Here is a 22,016-nt window from a genome sequence, read left to right as displayed (position 1 = left end):
GAAAGCAGGGGAGATTATTCTTCAACATCAAATTCAGCTGCAGTTTTTGGTAGCTTGTCTTCAGCCCTGGCAAGGTACCATGGTGCTAATCTGAGGGACCTACGGAAAAGTTGTGTTGGTGCTGCGTGCCTGGATGCAGTAGTTCAGCTGTGAATTTCAATAAGCTTTGTTACATGCTTTAGTCTATAACGACAGGTCTTTCCCTTCCTTGGTTTTCCTAAAATGGTCAAAGATTCCAGCAGGCACAGTCTGGCCTTTGGGTTAGGTTGCACCCATTTAGCAAGTGCCTGATTTTCTCTGATCACACAGCAGTGCTGAGGGACCATCAGGAGTGGGGAAATCCTGCCTTCAGTTGCTGCCTGTGCTTGTCGATTGAGTACATGTGGCTAGGAGGTATTTAGGATGGAGATAATCCAAATATTAATTGAAAGCAGAAGCTGGAAGCCAGAATTCCATTCTCCCAGGTGAATGCTGAATCAATTTAGGTTCTGGAGTGATATTTGCTCTTACTTTATGCTTTTTGTCTATAACTTTGTAGTTAGGATGTAACAGCAAAATATATGGGTGTGATTTGTCCTTTTATACGAGGAAACAAATAGATTCACTTCATGTCAGTAGAAAAATTTTCTACTGATTTTCACTGAATCAGCCGATGCTGGGTCTTTTATTGGTCTTTTCATTGTGCACAAATGTTTTACCAACATCACAAACCAAGAACATTGCAGTCTTTCTTGTACTGTACTTTCTTGTACTTTCTTGTACTTTTATGGTTTGACAGGGAACATTGAGACAGGGTTCAACCATGTGATTTTTTCCTCTTTCATGAAATGCAGTCTGAAAAATACGTCTATTCATGTTAGAAGTGTATTCAAAGGAAATTACATCAGTAACTAAGATGTCAAGTTTTAAAAAATGAACAAAAGCTATTAAAATAGAATTTTTCTTTTTGTTTGGTTGGTTTGTTGGCTTTTTTTTTTTTCCTGTAAGAAGGAAATTCCTGCTTTTGGTCGTTATTTCATAAATAATAACTAAATATAAGCATTTTGTACATTATTTGAATAGTCCAGTATTGCTCTTTGCTTTGAATCCTTTTTTCAGTTTACTGGTCAGTATTAAACAAGCAATATTGATAATTTCATATGTATTTGCCACTTAGAGCTGGCAAATATACATTCCTTCAAATATGTAGTGATGTTTATATTTGCAGAAGTAAGGTATATGAGTAAGAAAAAGTAAAGGGTACATTATGGAATTAAAATTACAATAATTTTTAGGTAGTTATAGTGTAGCTATTTAAGTTGAAATGTAATATTAGCATCTGTGCTGTGTTTTAGGTTTATTTTCCACTTCCTAACACTAAATGAAATGCACAGTGCAAATAAAATCTCAACAACTATCAAAGTAAATAGGCCTAATACACAGACTCAGCATCTCAGGGGTATTATATCATCTTTGTCTTCTTCACTGTGCCCATGCTTTGTCACATATAAAAGGACTCATTCTCAGCATTTACATTACATTATTGGTAGCATTTTAATTTCAAAATGATGGATGCTACTTTTAATGCTAGAATAAAATGGATATGCTTCTTGTTGGAGATTGGGACAATGATTTCCAAGCATCCCAGACTTACTAGTCTGTTGCTCTGTCCCAGTTCAAGAAAGCTGCCTTCAGTACACGATCAGCAGTTAAATTGCAGGGACTTGTAGATAAATTTTAATAAACCCATTTCCATGAAGGCATAAGGAAGAAACAATCAGAAGTTCAAAAGTCGGAGCCCCCTAATTAATTTTTAATGATTTCCAATTCTTTCTGAGGTTCCCAGTATCAACATTTTACTCAGTTATTTGCCCAGCAGTCATCCTATCCATATTTGATATGGGATAATTAGCAACTGGCCTTGAGAAGTGCAGCCCTGTCTACCATCTGCACAATCAATATTAGAAAGTGCTGCAGTTCCTAGGGATATTCATGTATTTTCTGGACAGCTCTTGATTTATTGAAAGGGATGTAATGACATGAAAAGTGTTACACTTACAGCCTTCTATTGACAGTGGTTCTGTTTAGCTTCATTAGATGTGATACCAACACCTGTCCAGTGAGATGGAGGCCACCTGTTCATTTTATGCAACTTCTAAAAATCATCAGTGGCTAAAGACCCGCATATTCAGCATGTCATACAGTGCCAATGGTAAAAATGAAAGTATCTGTGGTTCCTTATCAGCCTTCCACTTTCATCTTGTATTGCTGTGGTTGTATTAAATGCTCTATAATTGTTTGAAAGCAGGCAAGAGTCTTTTTCCTTTCAAGCAGGCACTTTATGCCTCACTAAGGTACCAGTCTGAGATGGTGCTGCCAGCTTCACTGGCTGGTGTGGTGACCAGAGAATGCACAAGCTGTGAATACTCACACTTGTAAAGGGTTTGTAGACACTGGAAAAATAAGGACATTAATGAGCATGGCTTGCCAGTAACAACAGGTGACATATTAACATGAATTTGCAATTAATACCTAAACCCCCCCACTCACACATTTTTTGATGGTCATGAACATATGAAATGATGCTACATTCCTTCTTTCCCTTAAAAATAACCATGACAGCCTAAACTCATCTGTGCAGAGCAACTTCCGTCATGTTTTATTGGCCAGTTGAATAGTTGATTTAAAATAACCAGCTACTTGTTTCCTTCACGTCTGGTAAGACCCTTTTCCTTTATTTTAAGGGATGTTTATATTATGATTAATAAAAACAGATAGATTAATGGTATTAAAGCTTTGTCAACTGCAGCTAAACCAGTGTCAAAAGACAGACCACTCATGAAATCTTAAAGGGGTATTCTTTTTCACAAGGCAGTTCTAACAAAGCAGTAGAAAACTCTCCTGCTATTAAATTAGTAAGTCACTTCAGCATGCATGCATTCCAAATGGAAACTTATGCTGTCTTAGACAACAATGCACTTATATGGTTTTCAGCCTAATAGAAACAATGATCTTAGTAAGAATATTAAATTGGAAGACACTATCTGATGATATACATTTTATTTCGTTGTTAACAAACTGAATTACATGCCAAAGGTTTGCCCTCAAGCTGAAACCTAGTCAGTTCATAAAAATGATTTAATAGCAGGTTCCTGGAGCACAGTATTCCTTTTGCTACTGTGGTTTTAAATCCATTTTTTCTCATCTCATTTATGAAACTGTTTCTCTCTCTTTTTGGGCATTATGAACAGTGAACAGGGGTACAAGTGTGTAGGCGAGATGGTGAAACCTGACACATGAAAGCTGGCAGTACTAAAATCAGCAGGAAAACACTGCTGAGGGGGAATTCTCAGAGAAGGTACAGCGAGATAAACAGTAAAGTCATTGAAAACAGGCAATAGCATTGTTGCTACTGGGCATCTCCTCGACTAAAGAAATTAGGCATTTTCAAAAGAAAGTAAAAGTTTTTGAAATAGGTAGTTGAGCTTTGATTGTTTAAAATGTGTTTTATTATCATTTGAAGTGCATTGAAGCAAACAGTATCTTTTGATACAGAGAAGCCATTGACAAGGAGCGTTGATTTTTAACATTTTTCTTTTTCCTGGGAGGATTCTTTATGGCTTTATTGCATGATTTTGCCTTGTATTTAGTCATTGTATTCCGTAACTCTTGCTCTACCTTTCTTACTCTTGGCAAACTCTAATCTTGGAACCCAGCTCTGAGACTTTGATATGCATATTATTTTACGTAGTTGATGAATCCATCATGCAATAGTAAACAGCAGGGAGGGGCTCAACGGAAACTCATTTGTTACTTTTCCCACTTGGAGGCTGTTATTTTTATAAATTACTTTTATTGGACACTGTGGGAGTGCCCTTTTTCATATACACTGAAGTACTTCACTGGCCCCAGGAGTCACTAAGACTAGTGGATTTTAATAGTTATAGATCCTAAATGGAGGGTTAGAAATTGTTTCTTTTCATTACAATTACAACGAGGAATTAACCCCAAGGGTATCCACTTAATTTCATAATATATAGACTGGAACGCTAATAATGTGTCTCTCCTAAAATGTAATAAAGAAGCAACTGCCCCTTGGCTCCCTGGGGTAGATTTTTGTAAAATGTATTGCAAAAAAATGTAACACAAAGAAGATTTTACGTTAACAAGCTTTGTAATGTCACTAGCTCCAGTGCTCAAAGTGCTCGGGAGCTCAGAGACATCCAGTATTGGCACCGGTGTTACAGCAGGAATTTTGTACCAGCACTTTGGTGTGGCTTCACTGGCACAAGGCAAAACTAAGTGAGGGAAGGAGTAGAGGGTAATTTACAATTAAGCGCATAAAGAAGCGAAGGAGTGGAGGGAGGAAGAGGGAGTACAGTAGTCCAAAGTAATTACTTCCTTCGAGGTCCACTTGGACCTGTTCTCTGGCCAAGTTTCCTGTGTTGTTTTAATCTTCCATGCCCTATTGCAAAACAAACCTTGGCCTTACAATCGGCTGCAAGTGAAGTCCAGAACATTTGCTGTAGCATTTGCACTTGTGAGCAGCAAAGTAGCCTCTGACCTCTCAGTCATTATGGATGGTGATTGTGGAGCGAATTCCTGGCCAAGATCTTAAATGCTGGATCAGGCTGTGGGTTTAAATCCAGGTTAAAGACATTTTTATTTATTGATGATTTTAATGGGTTCTGACTTAATACAGCGTCCTGGGAAAGCCTGACAGTAAAGGCAGCAAGAAAACTAGTACATTAGCTGTGCCTGTTCTCTCTTAAAGAGAGAAAAAAACCCCCAAAAAACCCTAGCTATAGAAGAATTTTTTGTCTGATTTTTAATGAGAACTCTTACCAATATTTCTAAGATTGTTGGGTTTTAGGAAAATTCATTAGGAAAGAAATGATTGGCCAAATTTTTTTTCTTTAATTATTCATGATATGCTCAGAATTCTGTGTACCTGTTTATATTGCAAATATTCTGTTTATAGCAGTAAATTTAAATTATATCCCTGAATAATCACAGATATGATTGTATCTTATATGTTTGTACCCATCCCCTAAAACCGAATTCTCCCAGAGTAACTTGAGTGAGTATTTTATTAATATTTGTGGCTTAATTATTGTACTCCTACTCCCAAAAGCTGTAAATGCAAAATTGCGATGTCTGAACTAACTTTTCTAGATAAGCTGATAGGTCCCATTTAATTTATGTTAAAAATTCTATGTAGATGCAGAACTACCTGTTTTTAACAGGAGATACTGTTGCTAACTGTTGGAGATATGCCAATGCAAGAGGGAATAGATGTCTAGAAGGCTGCCAAGAAAAAGAATGGAAATAGAAAGAGTAAGATAGAATTATTTTTTTTTGCCTTTTCTTATTCTATTCCTGTTTTCCAGGGATGGTGATCTCCATCTTAAAAAAAAAAATTAAAATCACAAAACAAATGGGAAGGAAATCTTAATTCATAAGTTTTGCCTGCTGGTTTTATTGTAGTGGTGTTTAGTTTGGCATTTCTGGGCTTTTTTTTTTTTTCTTTACTAGTTTTAAATTAAAATAGTGAAAAATATTTGCCAAACATATTTACATTTTAACAACTTTCACCATCTTCTCTGTGTTGCAGTTGTAATGTTCTTAAATGTACCCTGAAGCCAGTCTACTGAATAAGAAAAATAGCAAGAGTAAAAATGTCAAGGAAGAGCAGGAGAGGCAGAACAGAAGTGCAGCAAGAAACTGAGTTAGAAACTGAAGGCTGAAAGGGCCTCTGAAGAGAAAAGTTTCAGGATTAAAGGAAATTATTTCAACCATTTCTCTCACTCATGAGTAATTGCTTATATGTGGCTGAGTAATAATTGCAGCTGAAAGCATTTGAGTGAATTCAGCAGTCAGCACCATGATCATGGATCATAATCTGGATCATGAATCACAATTAAGGACAGATTTAAAATTAAATGCTATGGGTCTCTTCAAGAACTTTTTTTGTAAATAATAAATCAGAGCTGTTTCAGTAGGTGAGTCAAGTTAAAATTGTGTGTTATGTTAAAGAATAAAGACGTTTCTTCCCTTCCTTCCACCTATTCACATGTGAAACAAGAGCAAGTCATTTCAAGGGAGCTCTGAGATAGAGCAAGATAACAAATGTGATGTACTTCACAAACAATGTTATCTCCTTCAACCAGATAAAAACATAGATACTATAGGTTAGGTGCCAATTTGTTTCACTGAAATTACATGCTGTAAGTCACTCCTGCTGTATTGCAGGAGTACCTGCTCATATTGTACCCAGCTTCTGCCATCCTAGAGTACATTCATTTGTAATGTAAGAAATGTGTGGTAAAACATATTTTATAAAAAATGGAAATACCTTATGTGAGAGCTAGAAGCAGAAATCTGAAGCACTGGCTATTCCTTTTCCCCAGGTATTACAATTTTTGACCTTTTTTTGCTGCCTCCATCTAGTGATAGATAAGTATGTGCTTTGGTTCCCAGTCTGGGGGGACTTCTGTGATAGGCACCAGATTTTATTCTGAAATCCTTATTCATTTTAAATAAAGTATGGATTTCTACTGTTAATTACAGCATGGCAATGTGTTACTTGTCCATTTCACATGTTTTTTAAAAGGTATAAAAAACCATTTTATCATAAGTACTAAGATCATGTTTATGTAAAGATTTGGTTTTGAGAAACTGAATGTAAAGTGTTTTATTTTTTTAGAAGAATAATCCCAAATGTGGACAGTGCCAGTTGTGCTGGATCTCTCTGTGCTGGGGAGAGTGTGACAGCCAGGAGCGCCTCCCTGCAGAGGGACCAATATATAGATTCTGAAAAGCAAAACTGATTTGACCATTTGAGAAAGACAAAGAGATAAATGTTGAAAATACTAGATTGAAGTGATGTTTTCCAAAAGGTTAAGTTTTGAAAATGTTTCATCATAAACTTCATAGGGACCCCATGTCAAAGTAATAGAATAAAAAGTTTACAGTGAAGATGGGGTTAATGCTCAGAGCATTGCTGATGATGAGTGTGATCACAGGCTGAAAGTATGGGGATATAAAGACACATTTGGGGTGCTCAAATTACTTTTCCCTTTGGGGAGGAGAGGCAGGGCAAAATAATTGAAATTAGTATTATAGCAGCACTTCATTTATTTAGATTTCTGTGTGTTCAACACTCTATTACCCCACCTTTTTTTCTTTTTTATTTGCAATATATAAACAGTTCCAGCTGGAAACATGTCATCTCCATCTTCTGTGCATCCAAGCAATCACTTTTGGGAGATTAAAAAAAAAACTGTTTTGCATTTTATATAATGGAGTTGAAAGCATTTAGGAGCCAGTAAGTTTAACATTAGAAGTATGAGCATGTTATTTTGTAACAAATTGTGGCTGATATTTGCTCTAAGCAGATGATGAAAAGATCAGCTTCAATGAAGTACATGAAAATAGAGATTCTACTAATGAACTTCATGTTCTCAGAAGAAAAACCATGGAATCATCTCAGCTGAGGCCTTTGAAAATATCTGCTGTCCCTGACCAAAAGTATCAGTAGATAAAGGAAGGTTGGAAATAGATAGAGTCCTAGAGGTAGGCTCTGGAAAATTCTTCCCTAGGTGGCTCTTTTTATGAGCTAAAGAGCACTCCAGATAAATGTTTATGCCTTTTTATATTTATGAACATAAATATGTATGTATGCATATAGATATCTGCAGCAAAGACTTGCGGTGTTATGTGATTGAAGTTATGTGACCTTCTATGTAAACCTTTTCTCTACCTGCTTGTCCAGATCAAAGCTGAAGCAGAAGGCAAAGTCACAGGTAATCAAAGGAGTGAGCTGCTTTTTCAGCTGTTTAATTATTGAAGGAGGTTTCTACCTAACTGGTTTCCCGTAATATAATCCATGACACTGTAGTTTAAAATCAATAGTTCTTTGATTAGGACTGAAAATTGTAACAGGACATTTCAACATCACTGGAAATGACAGACTCTTATGCAGTACCTCACCACTTGCACTCCCTGTTCAGAACTGATGATTCAAGCATGGTATATTTATGCCTGAAATCTCAGTAAGATGCCATAGGGAGTAGTAATGGCTTAACCTTTTCATTTTCAATAACTCAGAGAATGGACAGAAAAGAAGAAATAGTATTCCAGCTCTTGCCCAAAAATTAAATGTATTATCACAACAGTTGTCTGTCCTTGCCCTGTGCAGTAGCAGATTTCACATTAAAGACAAATATCTGATTTTTAAATAAATTTCTAGGTAGAGGAAAATTCATGGGATACGTGATTATTTTTCTGAAAATAGGAATGACACTTATGTAGCTGTTCAAACAGTGAAAGGAGACCTCAAGCTGTCATCATTATAAGATATAAACCATCTACTAGAAAATGCCTCAATACCAATGGCAAGTAATGGGTGAACTGGCCAGGTGTCAGCAGCATCTCCAGTAAACACCTCTGTCAGACTGACTCTGACCCACTGTGCAAGTCTGCCTGCAGCCTATGGGGGAAGACATTTTCCCATAGGGGAAAACATGAGGTTTTGTATGGGGGATATTCCACAGCACTTTTCACCATGTGGTGTTCAGGGAGTCTTGGATTAAAACCAGCATGGATTCAGTTCCTAAATGTCAAAATGATTTCTGGTTTTGGAGTCAGTAAGAAGACCATGGTAACTGGTTTAATGTACTGTTGGACTGGATCTGGTCCCCATGACTAGCAAATAACAAAAGCTGTTTAATGCTCTGCCCTTCTGCATTAAGTGTGTCTCTGTTGTAACCTATGGTCTAAAACCTCTCTTGAAGATTCCTCATTCCCACCTACTTCAGAGCACCATGTGTGTGTGAGCCCAGAGAGGCTGCTGCCTGTCTGGAAGACCACCCAAACCATGAGGAATGTACTTATACTCAGGAACTGAAGTCTAAAACAGTGACTGAGGAAGAGACTGCAACCTCTCAAAATGCCCCCTAGCCCTACCAAACAAATATTTGCAAGTGTAGTAGAGGAAAGGAGAAAAGGGAAGGTAGAAAAACTGGTCTAGCCAAGCTTTCTTTGTTCAACAGGTGTGAGGACTGGCAGGAAGGAGGATGTTAAACTCCTATTCAGTTAAAGACAACTTAAAGTAGGTAAATTTGTTATCCTCAATGTAGAAGGTGTTATGCACGATATGATTGAGGAGGGATTTATATCATATATATATATAGATATATAAATATATATGTTTATCTCCTCTGTTCAGGGAGTTTGTATATCAGATGTGATGACTGCTACTCAGCATGCCTGCTGAAAAGGACTGTGGAAATACTTTGTGAAAGATTTTTTTAAAAAGTTGAGTGGATTTAAAATTGGAAAAATTCTCCTCAGTCTTCTGGTTATAAGTGACATGGAACCAAAATAATATAGTGCACCATGTGACTAATCTTTTAGCTGCCCCAAGGTATTTTTAGTATGGAAGGGCATGGGCTGAGAATGGGAGCAGCTTTTGAGAAGTGAGGGAAGTATTTCCATTATTAAAATGGGGCAAGCTATGTTATTCATCTCTGGCCATCTGAAAACGTGTTATATTCTTTTATTAAGGCATACTCCTTTCATTAAGAAAGTCCAAGTGTGTTCTTCTTGCTGTCACAATACCTGTAGAATACATAGAAGTCAGTTGGGAACAAAAAATCCGCTTTCATCCCAGAGTACACCCTATTGAGAATTATAAACAGACTATCTTCTCATATACAAAAGCAAAATTTGTGCCACTCTTCTCAGAAAAGGGCAATTTGAAGTACTAATGCATATAATTAGTACAACTTATATATCTTATAATTAGGAATATAATTGTCCAGAAGAATTAAGGTAGAACGTTCATTCTGATTTAAGCAACCTAATTGCTGCTTGGATTTGGTAGAGCCAATGAAGTTTGTGCAGTACATTTTTCATGTTCCTTCTTACTTACCTTGAGTAAAAACTGGTGAATAGCAGCAGAGACAGCTGTGCTTAGAGCCAGAGATTGCCACTCTCAGCCCGCCTATTTAGCTGGACAAATGTAGAGCTTAATGCTTGAAATTTCCAGCCAAACTGCTTGTCTACACTATATCTGGTATCCTGCATCTTTTTCTGCACTAAATAAGACCTTTTACTTGAAAAAGTTTGCCACAGGAAGTGGTAATGCCATGTCCATTTAAAGTGCATATAATCCATTTCCATATGAGCATTAAGATGCGAGCTAAAAGACTTGCAGAACACCTGATGTCCATGTTGTTTCCTTTTTTTTTTTCCTAGAGAAACTATAACTATAAACTATAACTATAAACTTAGGTCTAGCTAAACTAATGTCAGTAATAATCCCGGATCTACAGGTACTTGGCAGCAGATGAGGAACCAGGACATTTAAAAGCTGCAGAGCTGTTGTGAGTAGGGTATATGAAAGACACAAAGTAGCAGCACAATCCTGCTATTCGGCTTTTCAAAGACACAAAGTCAAATGGTTTAGGAAACCACTGTGCCATTCAGTCACTGGAGCTGCCTGGAATGACCTGTGTTGTCATGTCTCTGAAATGCTGGGATCCTAAATCTCCTCTCCGGGCGGTGCAGTAGAAGCTGACACCTTGGTACCCATCGCACACTTCTTGTGTCGCCAGAGCAGTCAGCCAGCATCTGGCAAGATGCAAAAAGTTTTCTCATTGTCTGTGTAGCTGAGCCTCTCTCTTACCTCTCAGAGCAGTGTTCCAGCCACCAAAAGCAGAAATGGGACTGCAGTCACTTCTCAAGGGGCAAAACTCAGATGCGCTATAGATCCTGCTCATGTAGATGTCTGTACTCTTATTTTATTTTTAATTATTAAATATTTATCAAAATAAAACAGTTTAAACAAGAATTAAGTAACTTTTCCTCCATCTTGTGGCTTTGTAAACAGGGAGGTGGGAGGTTGGACGTGTAAGCCTAAGTGCTTCCAAGGCAGAGAATTGTATCCAGGTTTTAAATGGGATGAATGAGCATGCCTGGTCTGTGAGAAGACTAATCTGTCTTATTATATTTCCTGGAGAATCAAGAGAATGAGAAGATCAAACAATTGTCTAATTTGTGGATCCAGACTGGACTTTAGTGAAAATTTGGGATCTATTTCATTTGCAGTTATTGGGATGAGTGATTCATGAACAAATTGCTGTGTACAAAGTGAAATTAACACATCAGCTGCAGTCTCTTATGAGCCGTACATGCAAGCAATCTTAGCCATCTCTCAGTGCTGGAGGAGGAATGGTTGATTAATGTTCACAAATATTCAAACCCATGAAAGCATATGCATGTGATGATCCTTGGGGGTCCCTTTCAACCCAGAATATGCCATGATTCTATGATTCTTCTAAGACAAAGTTTCTTGTTTGCCTGTTCCGCACTTAGAGCCAGTAAAGGAAGACATTTTCTGGTGGAAAAATTAAATGTGTGTGTCAGCCAGCTGCTTTCAGTCCACTGGGTAAGTGGACTGCAGTTTTATGTGAAGGAGTCTGTGGTATTGGAGCTGTCATGAATTGATAATTGTAGAGTTCTGCTGACAAACCTTTTCTGCTTCCAAAAACAGAACTCCCCAATATTCTCTTCTGCAACATTCAATATAGAAGCACTTGAATATTTCTATATATAGTTCTGGATATCCTCTGTCTCTTACTAATTTCCCTCTAGAAAGCTCTCTTTGAAGTTTAGACATTTGAATGACTTAAATGACCTGACTATCAATGAATCAAGGCCAGATGTATGAGAAATTACACAGGAGGCATGTTTATGGCAAACAAGCTAATTCTGTGTGAACAGGAGACCAACATTGTAATGTGTTGACTGTGACACTGAATGTGCTACCCAACATCTTTGTCTGTACTCAGTAGTCCACGAAATTATGATGATGATGCCTATTAAACACAATAAAAGAGTATAGTGAATTAATTCATTAATATTTGCAAAGATCTTTGAGATCCTCTGGCAGAAGGTACTGCACAATTGCTAAGAGTTAATTTATTATTCTCTGTTATCAGAATAAATAGGACATGTAGTATAAATCTTTAAAAAAGCAAACAAAAACCTAATCAGGCATCTCTTACTCACACTGTCAAAGCTGGTAATGACCAAGCAGTCTTGTTTGTGAAAGTACAAAAAAAAAAAGTCATCCATGCTACTTGATATGTTGAAGCAGCAATTAGTACACAGTGTAGAGAAAAGAAGTGGAGCTAGACCAGAAATGAGCCTTGATGAGCCTAATTGCCTTTAATTATCCCTAAACATTTTCTTGTCTGTCCCATAAAGGCAGAAGAAACCCTGTAGTTCTAAAAGGAAATAAGGCTTGGTTTTGTTTTCGTCTCTTAGAGGGACATAATAGCCACCATGGAAACATGTTCTTAATCAATGACATTAAACTCCTGGCTGCTCTGCTTCTCTTGAAACTGCCTAGCTTCATTATTGTCAGGGGGAAAGGGGAGGGGAGGGGGTTTAATCACTATTTAGCTTTTCTTAGCAAGTTAAAATATTAATTACAATGCACATTATTTTATCTTTGCTAAAGCTATTTGTAAGTATTGGTGAATAAGAGCTCATTTCATGTTGGAGTAATTTATTCTCAATTTATTCAGACTTTCTTTTTTCAATTCCTTTTAAAAAATCATTGGGTCATGAAATGCTGTCTTCCAAGAGCCAAGAAAAAACTAAAGTGTGATTACTTCAGTACATTCAAATGCCATGGGAAGCTGAGCAATGAAAGGCCAGACACCTCCAGACCAATGGACAGATGTTTCTCTTTTCCCATATTTACATGATGGAATGCAGTAATCAACCTTATTTTTTTTGTTTGTTTTAGTTTTCAGAATATTGGAAAAGAGGAAATTTTTGATAAAATAAGTCTTAGGAAATCCATGGCCTCTGCAAATGTACACCTCTCAAAGCTCAAATAATATTAATTCTGTTTGGTTGATGGAATACAGAAATCTGAAGGGATCAGAAAAGTGATTTATAAATTGAGCAGATCAGCATTATTATGCATATTCTGTGAGCATCAGGTACCTTTTCTTGGTGAGTCTGTGCCAAGAGACCTTTAATTTGTAAATAACTAACCATGAGTGTGAGTTGTGAGTGGATGTGAGTGTGTAAATGTGGGTGGGTGTGTAAATGTGTGGGTGTGTGGCTGTGAGTATGTAAGACACATGCCCACTCTCACATACATCATGATCTGTTCCTTTCACCTTAAAAAACAAATTATTTAAAAGCTCAGGGTATGTGTGCAGAGAGGGTCAACAAACCCAAACAATATTTTTAATTGTAGCCATGGGATATTCATCTCAGAAGACATGCCATGAAGTCAAAGGATTTTCTTTTCTTAATTGCAGAAGCCTCACACAGGCTTCCTCCTAGACATTCTTGCTGACCTACATTATTGATGTGGTCTGCCTCCATGGTCTTTATTTATTCTGTATGGCACCTGATTCTCCTGCCCCAGTGCCTTGTCTTCGGAGTCTTTTTTGGTTGTTCTCTTTATTGTTGCTGTTGTTCTTATGCTACAAGAAAAACTGAGAGAAATAAATTATGAAGCCTGGCTACAGCACATCTTTTGACAGCAGAAACAAAGCATATTTCTCTTTCCTTCTTTCCTGCCTAATCACAGATAAAACCAGCATTTGCTTAATCATGCAAGCCTATATCTCACCAAATTCAATTTTCTTTTTTTGTGTGTGGGTGCTCTTGGCTGGCACATTACAGAAAGAATTTTTTCCCAGACCCAGACAGTTGCAATGCCATCCTTTTCTTGCAACTTACTGATAAATTTGTGACTGAGGAGATGAAGCTGAGTCCCTAGTCCAAGGAAATGATTTTTTGGAGTGATGCAATGTAAAATATTTTACGTCTTGGAGGCTTTGAGGGTTTGAACCATTCTGTAGGACCATTAAATCCCTTTCTGAGTTATTTTCTTCCCTGTTCAAACTAATTTTTCTTATTGCGTACAAGCAAGAAATTTTCACAAGACTTTCACCCTGCCAAACAGTTCAGTTTAATTTTCATTTTCCATAGAGCATATCTACTAAGAGCAGTAGCATGTGGGCTTGATCTAAACAATACCCCTCCTCATACTTGGGTTGTCACTTTAAAGAGTTCATTGTGTTACAGCTACTCAAAGACCAGATGCTCTTTGTCACAGTTGCTTTCCCCTTGCATACAGGATGTATAGCTTTGTACAGAGATTTACAGAAGTGGTTTGAACACACACAGCTTCTGCTGTTGCCTTTACAATTACCTCTTGGAGCAACTCATGTGAATTCCTTGCTGAGCTAAGAAATTAAATCCTTAATAGTAAAATATCTAAATTGTCTGCTCAAGGATGATGAATTGGTGGTTTTGTGTAGGATTATGTACCTCATATGGGCAGATGTTTGACCTTCCTTTAGATATGTGTTGTTTATGTACTTGGGAAGGAATGATGTTGGCCGTCCTGAGAGAGGTTGGATCAGGCCCTTTGAAGGCTTTGTTTCTGCTTCTCTGTGACAGAATCAATGCAAGAGAGCAAATGAGTGCTGATATTTGCCCCTTTACCTGTGTCAGCAGAATTCTCTATGAGCTGGGGAGAAATCAGGAGTTGGAAGACTTTTTGGGGGTAGAGGAGAGAAAGTTAATAAGATCCAAATTAGTAGAGCTTCTAGATGTGTAACATTTTATTTGCTCTGTGATCTTCGCTTGCTGTATATGAGGCAGCAGTTGAATGAAGGGTTTAGCCCTGAAATCAGGTGTAGCAGCCACAGAATTCAGTTTGGATTTCAAGCCAGGAGCAGATGATTTTCAAAGGCAAAATGCTGCATCAATGTGTCACCGGTCCCACAGGCTTCACAACATAGAGATCTTAGCTCCTCTTTTTCTCAAAGGTACAATTCTGTCTTCTTGAGGATATTGACTTTGAAGAGTGGAAGGGTTATTCTGATCCCCAGGTCAGGGGAGACTGAGTTTCCTAGCTTCCAGTAATCTTAGAGAGACTAAACTGGGATCCAGTAAGCTGTTCTAGAAATGCTGAAAGGTGAACAAAGCATCTGCTTCTCCTGAGTTTCTGGTGATCCTCTTCATGTAGATTTTTTTTTTTTTATGGAAAGGAAGGCTATATTCAAAAATCTTTTCATTTGATGTATGAATACCTAAAATTACCTGCAACTTACTTTGAGTTTAAGAAACCTAGGGATAGATGAAGAGATCTTACTAAGGGATCATCTTAAGCTGCTATCAACAATTTATTGCATCCTTCTCTGACAGTTGTTTTGCTAGATTGCATTTCTATTGCTTAAGAAATTGCCCTGAAAATAAAGCAGTCTCATTAGACTGACTGTGGTAGGTCAGACAAGTGAAGTCTGACACTGACCTCTAAATTTGATCATCAACAAACCCTTGACCTTTATGCCATTTCATAATCGCACAAATATAACAGTGCTGCAGTGTGATGATATAAAAAAGATAACAAAGACAGTGCTAGCATAAGAAATGCTACAGCGTCTGTAGAGTGGGTCTTTGCCACAATAAACATGTTCTGTTCCTGATCAGAGTAGCTAAGTCCATCTAAATGCCCAGCAGCATGACTACACAGCTCCCAGCAATTAGTTATTTATTAGCTATTTAATTCAGAGGTAGATATTATTCATGGAAATGCAGGGTGCAAGATATCCTAAGACTATCCTTCTTATGTGGTACAGTTATGTTAATCCTATTAGTTCCTTCAGAGCCTGCAAGCTGGTGAACCTGTGAAAGTTTCCCTTAAGAATAAGTAATGGACAATAGAAAGCATTCTAGTATGTAAGAGGTTAAATTAGTGTTCAAGGAAGCCTGACTCAAACTAATGTTGTGGTATGTGAGAGTGAATATTTTTCTCTAACACAATTTTTCAAAGTTTTAATTTGTGTTTTCAGTGCTACCAACCATGGAAGCTTCTGTTTCAGGCCGGATCAAATTGGAAACAGTAACACTCAGCCAAACAACAGCTCAGTAGTGAAAGCAGAGGCCTTGACTCTGGAGACTATTGAGCTGATATCTTAAGGTGTAAAAACATACTTCTGAAATTGCTAATAAACCACCATACATGGTCTCCAAAGAGCAATTTTGACTTGTATGCTATGCTATACTTTTGCTTGTATTAATCAGATCTGTCCTCGTTTCTGATCTTTGCTGTATTTTCTTCCTTCATTTCTTCCATTACTCAGCAGCAAGCTTGTGTTTTATGCAAAGATTAAAAGGTAATGCTGTGTAAGCAGCTTATATGTGGTTTATGGATTTCACTCTTGTACTGAACTGCAGGTGACTGAAAAGCTGCCAAAACTTGTGTCCACTATCAGCCTGAGAAGGACATTGTCTCTTAGGCAATGCTGTAGGGCTTATCATGGCTAAGAATTAGGGTATCACTGTTACGAAATGGGTTCTCAGCCTATAGCATTTTCAGACACAAACTGGTATCACCAAAGTCAGTTGAAAACTCATGGATGTTGGAATTGAAAATCATCTTCTGCTGTTGTAATGGATTTTTTTTTTCCTGGAAAAACAACAGGTAAATTCAAAGCTCATGTGTGTATGTATATATATATATATATATATATAGATAGATAGATAGATAGATATAGATATAGATATAGATATAGATATAGATATAGATATAGATATAGATTAGATATGGATGTAGATATGCATATAGTGGGCAGAAATACCTCTAATAATAAACCAGATGTATTTTGATATGTTTCTGGAAGTGTCATATAAAATACAGACAATGCAGTTCATAGCACCAAATGATTGACTGCGTGAATAGATGCATTCCTTCAGTCAGGGTGTATCCTTATTGAGAAATCTTCGTGAAGGCTTAAGTCCAACCTCCTGTCTTCTCATTGGAAACTATTTTTTAGTTCCTACTACCTGCAAAATTGACAGATCAGCATTTATCTGGCTTCACAGTTACTTAGAAACAAAAAAAAGAATCTTCAATTGCAGCTGAAAGTGAATTTATTTCTAGCATTTGACACAGGTTCAAGAAGTCCAGTTGCAGTAAAATGTTGAATGTAGACCAACCTCTACTCTTACAGTTGTGTTTGACATTTCAGGGTTTATTTTATTTTAAATAACCTTTGTAACTATGCTTTCAAGATAGGTTTCTGTCTTCACCTGCTTGACACTGTCAGCAATGAATGCCAAGTAGTCAATACTTCTGACCTAGGATTTATTTTGCAGCCCAAGTTTGGCTTTAAAATTTCTCCCACACTGTAATAGATAAAATTAGGATAGAAGAGAAAGATGGAAATGAAAACTGAGACTCTAAAGATATCAGGAGAACTAAAGTCCATCTTCTTCATCTCATTCCTAAATATAGTGAAAGGTGGCTATAGCACACCTGGCTAATTTTCCCCTGAGGACTCTTCTCCCCTTCATGATGAATAACAAAGTTTTAGTTCAGCCCACTACATCCAGTTTGTTCTCTTGGCAATAGGAAAACAGTTGCCATGGCATAGTTTGCAGAAGCTCTGGAGCAGGCATGTAGGTCTTGCTATCATTTTCCAAATCCCTTACTTTTAGAGAGGGTGATTGGAATAGAAAGTGTTTAAGTACTTGCTTCTTGTTGAGGAGGACTCACCTGACACTTACAAGTAACCTGAGTCTGTATGGAAAAGCAGACACACTTAGGAAGATGCAGCTTGCAAGGAGAGGAAAAATCTCCTCCCTGACTGCTTTGAACTCCAAAAGTACAGGCAAGATCATTCATTCTTGTCATCCCCAAACTCTGTAGATGAATAGCTTTATTATGAGACTGGAATGATCTTGGTCTTTTCTGGCAGATAAATGATAAGATTTTGAGTTACTCTAAAATGCTTCATCTTCCATTTCTACAAGGATTTCAGAAAGTAATTGTTCCTTTTGTACCACTTTTTACACCTTGCCATCACCCTTCTTTAAGTTCCTATTTCTCTGTGTACCTGACCTTTTACAAACTGCAGACATGGACATTAAAAAAGCCACTTATGTTTTAAGAACAAAAGCTGGGACATTAAAAGTGATATGAGATGTGTATATATGTTGCATTTAGTTTTGATAGTGAACTGTAATATGGTTTTTTAAATTTGACAGCATTAGTATAGTATAGTATAGCACTTATATGGTAACAATTTTATGCCTATAAGAATATATGTGTGGTTGAAACAAAGATGAAGACTCATAATCCACAATATTTCCAATTTAAATCACAGAATTAAATACAAACATAAAAGGATTTTTGTCCTTATCTCTTTGGTTGGTAGAATGATAATGTATTGGAATATAAAAAAGCAGAGGTTGTAATATGTCACTTTTTTCTGCTAAACCTCTTCATAAGATTGTGTGTCAAACAGAAAAATATCCGAGAGGCAAGATGTTCTAAGATGAGGTTAAATGAATGAAAGTCTTGTGCACTTTCTGAAAATTGTGGACTTCACAAACACTGTTACACATTTTACTGCCTTCAAATCTGCAGGAGTGCAAGTCCTTCTCTTTGCAATCTTTTTGCTGTGATTAATATTAAATATTGTGTGATGTTTTAAGGATCATGGCCTCAACTAATAAATCTGGAAACATTGTCACCTTTGGTTTTCTGTTTAAAGGAATTAGACATGTAATAGCAATGGCTCTGTCTCTCAGAATGGTCCACTCAAGTCCCATCTGGGATGCTCTCTGGGCAGATGTCTTCACTCAGTGTCTAAAATGACACTAGATACCATTGTTTAAGCACAGAATTATTTTTGTTGTTTATGGCTTGGCTGCTCCTCGTGTCTTAGCGGGGCAGAAAAATCTCAGCTGTAATTAGACAGCCTTGGAGATTTGCCCTAAGAATGTAGATCCAGACTGTGGCTTTCTCCCAGCTGCTCCTGAGGCTGAAGCCTGTAAAGGGCCCAGTGGGAAGCGGCTGTCAGGGAATCTTTTGAACCTTTAAAGCAGATCTGCCTCAGAGACCTTCCCAGTTTGCTGTCAGTGCTTATGCTGGTCCATCCTCTCTGAGCAAAAGGACTTTGCCCAACAGCCTTCGACCAAGAAAAGTGTACAAGAGACTTGTTTGGCTGAGCCTTTCTTCAAACAAATTGCTCCAGAGAAGACACCATGAACAGCTAAACAAAATAATCATTAGTAAAAGCATCTGTCTCATCCTTCTGGAAAAGTATTTAAGACAAAAGTCTTAAGGGAGATTTTTCTGCTACATGAAAGCTGTGTTCTCCCAGAAGTCTTCACTTTGAGATACACCACCAAGTACACATTAAATTTACCTGTATTCTGTAGATTAATTCAGCAGGAAAACTGTGATTTTTGAAGCTTCCCACAAGCTTGAAGAAGTATATGAGAAGACAGTCTGACATATCTCAATAAAGATAGGTAAAACAAGAATTCAAAATTGAATTCAGAATTGAAAACAGAATTGCAGCTAACCTGTTTTACTTCTGCTTTGAGCAGGAATTCCAGAACTTTGACATTTTTTGGCAAAGAAATGCTGTAAGGAAAAAAAAAACAACAGGGAAGGTATCATTAAAATTACCTTGGTTACCACTTATTTATTTGACATTGTAACAATCAGTAAAGAGCTCTACAAGGGTGATGTTAGATAGTTGCCTGACTATAAACCCAAATCTGAGCCAAGTTACCATAATTTCTAAGTAATAGTGTAATGATTTTGTGGTAGGACTGTAATTATGACTCAGGCAAGAACTTAGCCAATAGTTTTCACTGCAGTAAATACTTTGAACCCTTTCAGCTACCTAAACACACATCTTAAAATGCAGCTCCTTCATTTTGGCATTCTACCAAAATCTCAGTCAGAGAGATGCCTTTTGCAGCCTGTCAGAAGGTCAGCAAATTCAGTTTATTTTATAATAAAGAGCATTTAGATAAGGTCTGTATTATTCTTTAAGTATAGAACGACAAATAAGTTTTCCAGGGAAGGACGTGACTTGTAGTTAGCATTGTCAGGACTTTAGCTCTAACACACTTTTAAAATGCCTATATTAATTTTATAACTTCATTTTGCATTAGTTTTATGCAGCTCTTGTGAAACTTTTTCTCAACAATGTCAACATAACAAATATTTTTAGGTACTCCCTTTTAAAGATTGAATTTTGATTCACAAAAGTAAACAGGAGATTCTGAGATATTGATGTAAATGGACTATTTTTATTAGAAATCTGTCAGGATTTGTTTATTTTAAAATATGCCAAATAAGCTACAATAAAGATTTCCATGAACTCTTTGCTCTTCACACAAAAGACTCTCCATTTTGGATTCTTCATTCTGTGCCATTACATCTCCATGCTTAAATATCTCACTAGACAAATACTTGTTTTTGTCCATCATTAAAATTCTCACGGTCCTTACTCAGCATGCTCCAATGTTTGGGTGTTTTTAACTGTTGTTTCAATTTTTTCTCAAATTTTTGTTCCTATTCCTTCTTCTGTGATTTTTGTTACTCTCTTGTCATCCTGCTTTTGGTAAATTTTTATTTTCCAGGGGCTGATGTTATGTTCAGAGCGTTCATTCACCTCCTATAACATTGCAGCCACAGTGAATAACCTTACAGGACAGGCCTGTGAGATCTCTGTCCTTTCCAGCTCTTCATTTCAAGCATTTCTGGGAAGAGAATGGTGTCTGTTGATTTGACTATTTGCTGTCTCCAGAGTGCAGCTGAGCCATTGTGAGAGCAGGCAATGAGCCGTGCCCTGTTACTGCGCGCTGCAGAAGTCAGGGCATGATACTGAACAAACTCATTCTCTGTCCTTCACTATGATTTGTACTATCCCACTCTTTATTGAATTAAATGTGTTAATAAAGGACTTATGTAGCAGCTGAAAAGGAGTTGGCTGTCATTTATCAATTAATAACCCATGAAAACTGGTGTTACATAGTGGTCGTAATCGCACCCATGGTGTTCGGCATATGCTACATAAAAACGCAGTCACCTTGAAATAATATGGACAAATCAGCTTGTAATCTACAGAATACTATTAATAATGTAGTCCTAAGCACTGTAGGACTGAAGTTTGTCTCTTAGTTGTCTGTGGACCACGCAATATTTTCTTTTTTTGTTCAAGTTTTGGGTGATCAAATTGGTTGAGCTGCCTTTAATTCCGAAACCAGGGACTCCTCTCTTACATAATCTGACATGAATGAGGTACTTTTAATATTTATTTGGGGAGGGTGTGTGCATTGGGGTGTGTGTGATGGTTTGTGGCAGACAGGTAATAGAAAACCAAGTTTTAAGCAAATGTGTAGGATTTTATTGACTTCAACAGCTAATTCCTACAGCAGTAGAATGAGGACCCTGATATGATACAGTTCTCATTGCTATTCTCTTTTAAACCCAGGCTAATGAAGGTCAGCTGCAGTCATTTTATTGCTGAGGAGAAAAGGACCTATGCAGCTGCTGGGCTGCAAGTGGCATTATGTGCTTCGGGTCATTTGTGCTGCATTAGACACTGCTGCTGCACAAGCTTATGGAGGGAAGAGCACAAAACAGGAGTGTATTTCTGCTTGGTAGCACTTACCTGGGTTTGTTTCTGGCTTTGGAACGAATGAGGGAACTTGGAAAGAAAGCAGCTGTGATATACAATTATAGCAGTCTAGCACAGAGGTTGTATAAAATGCTGATGTGCTTGGCCTCTCCTCCTACAGTACTGTTTAATGAAACTCTTTTTTATGCACACCTCCAACTACACCAATGTCATTTAATGTCCTTGGATTCTTGACTCTTTTTTTTTTTGCAAAGTCAGTGATTCCATGAGCTTTGCCTATTAATATGACTGGAGCAGATACTGGCCCTGTTCAGACTTTGTTCTGGGTGTCAGACAATGAATGCCAATCATGGCGCATCTTTGTTTGTGTTTACGTTTTTGACATCCATTATCCTTTCTGTTCATACAGAGAAAGGTGTGGTCACTTGCCAGAAAGCTCCCAGCTGACACTTCTGGGTGAGGTGTAATGAGAGAGTAGCAGATAAGAGCACAAAGTGGCTGGAGTAGTAACAGCACTGTGATGACCTAAAGCCTGTTTACATCAAA

At 37.4% G+C, this 22,016-nt stretch overlaps 1 long non-coding RNA gene across 2 annotated transcripts in view; it reads left to right on the top strand.

Annotated features, from left to right (window-relative positions):
- The window catches only part of LOC119704229, a 29,588-nt gene extending 8,782 nt beyond the window's left edge, over positions 1-20,806 (top strand). Inside the window, exons 1-2 of one of the 2 annotated variants that reach the window (XR_005257877.1) lie at positions 16,398-16,507; positions 20,470-20,806. This is a non-coding gene — a long non-coding RNA (uncharacterized LOC119704229). Of the gene's footprint in view, positions 1-16,397; positions 16,508-20,469 lie in introns of those variants that run through there. The other variant, XR_005257876.1, reaches the window with a different exon arrangement.
- Positions 20,807-22,016: the final 1,210 nt, after the last annotated feature.

The sequence above is a fragment of the Motacilla alba genome, chromosome 8 (genome assembly GCF_015832195.1).
Source record: "Motacilla alba alba isolate MOTALB_02 chromosome 8, Motacilla_alba_V1.0_pri, whole genome shotgun sequence".
In the NCBI taxonomy this organism is placed as follows: Eukaryota; Metazoa; Chordata; class Aves; order Passeriformes; family Motacillidae; genus Motacilla; species Motacilla alba.
Note: the sequence above shows the minus strand (reverse complement) of the source record. Positions and strands in the feature narration are given on the sequence as shown.